Genomic DNA, 4,080 nt, shown 5'->3' with positions numbered 1-4,080 from the left:
TTTCGAACACAAGACTGCTGAAGAGACAAGGGACGGATATATTTTGCAGACTATGGATTGTTGAAAACTTGAGACTTTTTCGTATTTTAGAAGTTTGATGCAAAAATGGAGTGTAGAAATGGTTGTGGATGGTAATGGAGAAAGAGGGAAAGCTATGGAGTGGGAAAAGTAGATGAAGTGGAAGGATAAGAATTCTACCCTGAATTTTTGTTTGACAATTGATGTATTGGATCGAAGGTCAAATAGTGAGACAAGCAACAAGCTGGAATCAATTTTTTGCAACTTCAAAATCACAAAACTACAAAACTGGAAAATCACAGGCCTGTATATAATAGAGTGCCAATAAGGTTGCAATGGAACCAAGATTGTCCAGATCTTCTGATGAGTACTTGTGATGTAGTAGAGTATAGGAAAAATGTATTATCAACGAATTTTGAGTCGTGGATACAAATGTATCCTTAACATACTGAAACGACTGCCATTATTGGTATCAAACCAATAGCGATTCATACATACTAAATCTTCTAATCGATAATTAGGCCAAAGAAAGAACCACGGGCGGATGTGGGTTACTGTGTTAGTGTGTGAATTGAAATTTTTTTTCAATGAAATTACTAATTATAACAAGTTTTTAACTTCGAAGTCTACCAAAAATAATAATAATAATAATATGCTCTTGTATAATGAATTGTGAAAAAGTTAAGTGCTCGAGTATAAAAGTACATAAAGTTACGTGTAGTATTGCTTTATATTCTATTTGTATATCGTGACAATCTATTCACTAAAGCAAAAAATGTAAGCACGTTAAAAAGGACGATTATAATAATAAGAAGTTTTCGACGAATAAATTACTTGAAATGTATAACGTTATTTGGAGATCAACATTAGAAGACATGTAATACAAAAGTATGCGAAATCAATATCTATTTTGTTTAGTTCTCGTATACTTGGCGTGGTAGATTGTAAAGTATTAAGTTCCTGTTTGAACTTCTTTCTCTGAAAGCTCTTTTTTCCTAAAACTCATGTTCAACAACATATTCTCTTAATAAAATGATTGTTCTTGTAAACCCGAAACTTTCTACAACTTTTTAACTGTACATATTCCAAAAAAATCACTATTACAAAACATATTCTACCAAAAAAAGATGCTCAAACAAACCCTAAATAGTATTGATAAAAATGCGAAGTTCAAATTTTATCTATTGCAGTATTCAATTATATCCAATATTACGCCCCCATAGTGGCATTGTGTTATCCAAATTTTTTCATTGCGATAATAAACAATATGAGTTTTGGTACTTCTAATAGAAATAGATGTATGTTAATGATCAAATGAAATTATCAACTACGATACTATTGGAGATTAGTGTTCACCTATGTCAATGGTTAGCGACGACAATATTATCGGTGTTATTAGTGTTCAAGCATTGAATATTTTGCACCTGACTGGTTTAGCTAAAATTTTTAATAAATTTTTATAAAAATTAATAAAATATAGGATTAAAAATTGTAAATTTCATGAAATGTGATTGAAAAATAAATATAAAAAATGGTGGCCAACATGAACTTAGTCAATCACTAATTTTGCCCATGTTTGGGCATGATTCTTACCGGATTTTAACAATAATATGACCGTACGTGGGTCCCTATGCAGCTCATTATTGACTCAATGTCCAGCTCATTATTGACTCAATGTCGAGCAAATTTCCTAAAATGCCCATCTCTCAAATACAATGAAATAAATGGCTAAAGGATACGAAGATAATTTTGCTTGGTTTGATCAATAAATGCGCTGCCTTTTTACTGTACAGCGGACAGAGTTTTGATAAAACTCTTCTACTGAAAATGACTTCTTAGACAAAAGTTTTGTACCACCAAAATTTGTGTCGTTAAAAACATCCCCAATGAGAACAATTCAGTGACAAAAGTGCATTTGGAAAATACCATCAAAATTTGTAGTCATTGAATATTTAATTAGCTACAAAATTTTAGCATCCATTTGAGCCCAATTTTTAGAAAAATTTATTTTTTTTAAAGGAAAATATCGTGTGTACACACGGCTTTACACGTGTGGGGTGTAAAGTCGTGTGTACACCATTGTGTACACACAGCATAGTCCTTTTTTAAATTCATTTTGAGCCATTTATTCTTACAATGATGTAGTTTTACACGTAGATTAAAAATGTTTCCTACCTATTTTTTCAAAATATCATTATTACAAGATATATATACACACACACACACACACACACATTTTATGTGAACCTTTTACGAGGAGTGAATGACAAACCTAGCCCCTTTTTGACAACCTTTAAAAATTTAAATTGTTTGTTACAGTATTATTTTTCACCACACATTCACACAATAAAATATTTTACGCACAAATCAATAAAGTTTCTTTACTTTTTAACCACACATTTTTCAAAAATATTGTTGACTATCGAACTCCGATCTAACAAAAATAATTCGCTAACCTCACCTCAGGTAGAGATGAGTTCAGTCACTGCTCCCAACTCGAACTAGCCAGATATCATATTAGAAAAACATCATAATTACCTCCTGTCACATCACCCTATCAATCATGCACACTTGCCACAAATGATGTCACCGCCGTCCAAAACCACTAATCCAAAGTCTTGAATCTCAAACCCTCTGCAGGTCATCATCACTTGGGGAAAACATTGGCATATGGTCACCGGCCTCATCGACCAATCACAGGAGAACTCCACGACCCGAGTTCCGAGCTTGGTACTATAGTTGATTTGACTGATTTGATGTAATTTCGATCGAAACCATGTATAAATAGTAGAGTAAAAGTCCTTTGAAGAAAAAAGTAAAGATACATACAAAATTAGAATCTAATTACTTTTTCTCCATATATTTTGTGATCCTATGTAACAATAAATTGCCCTCTTTTCTTAAAATTGGCTTGAGATTAGCCTTACAAATTTCAACGTCAACAAATACTATTCAAAACTCTTTAAGGCTTTGTTTGATTCTTTTTTTTTTTTTCAAAATGCATTTTTCTTTTTCTTCTTTTCAATCACATATTCTTCATTAAAATAATATTACACGTAAATTTAAAAAAATCATTATTTTTCAACCACACATTTTTCATCAATCTATTATTCTAAAATGCATTTTTCATAAAAATGAGGCTTAAACACCCTCTAATTTTTCAAATAATGGATGTCAAACATTGCCCTAATTTGATCGTTAATTATATTCAACAATGAAATATGAAATTGTAAACTTAAAAGATGAAATTTTTTATTGTTAGACGTAAAAGTTCTTGTAGTTAACTTTGGTGAGAAAATAGGTTTTCCACCTTTTTTTTCGCAATGGAAACAAATTCTATATACAATTGTAAAAAAATCTATCTATTTAATTAACAAATTTCATGAAAAATAAAGCCAAACGAACACTAAAATATTCAAAATTTTAACATTTTTCAGGTAAAAATTCATATCAATCAAACACATTTAATTGATAATTCTCTATAAAACAAGTTCTAGACAATTTAATTCCCCGAAATGTATTTTCTTCCCACCCAAATTCTATTCTTACAATCAAACGGATCCTTAGAGATGCTCTCAATAGTTGAGTTGTACTCATTACATTTTGACAACCTAATCTTTGACTGAAAAACGGAAATGAGCCACTAACTATGACCGGCAAAGCGTTTTTATTTTAGAAAAATGCTGGAACTCCAGGGATTAAATTCCGGGTTTGGCTCCAGCACCTCGGCCCTGGAGCCTGGAGCCAAATCTGGGATTTAATCCCGAGCTCTGTAGCAGCTCTATTAATTATATTCCTCCGTCATCTCATGGCAGTGATCGCCATGTATCGGCGGAGGCCCATGGATGGAGGCGGCGGAGTTTTGGTTTTTTATCGTCAAGTCAACCATGTTCATCCCTCTTCCAGTAAGCAATCATTTCCAGTTTCTATTCACAAGAGAAAACTGGAATCTGAACGTTTTATAAATGAGCATGCATTAGATAAATTTCTTTGGTCAAAATAAGCAAATAAAGATTCCTATAGAAATAAGTAATTTTAACAACTATAATTTTTTCTTTCAAG

Source organism: Olea europaea, unplaced genomic scaffold, assembly GCF_002742605.1.
Source record: "Olea europaea var. sylvestris unplaced genomic scaffold, O_europaea_v1 scaffold2156, whole genome shotgun sequence".
Lineage (NCBI taxonomy): Eukaryota > Viridiplantae > Streptophyta > Magnoliopsida > Lamiales > Oleaceae > Olea > Olea europaea.
The sequence above is the reverse complement of the archived record's forward strand: the minus strand, read 5'-3'. Positions refer to the sequence as shown.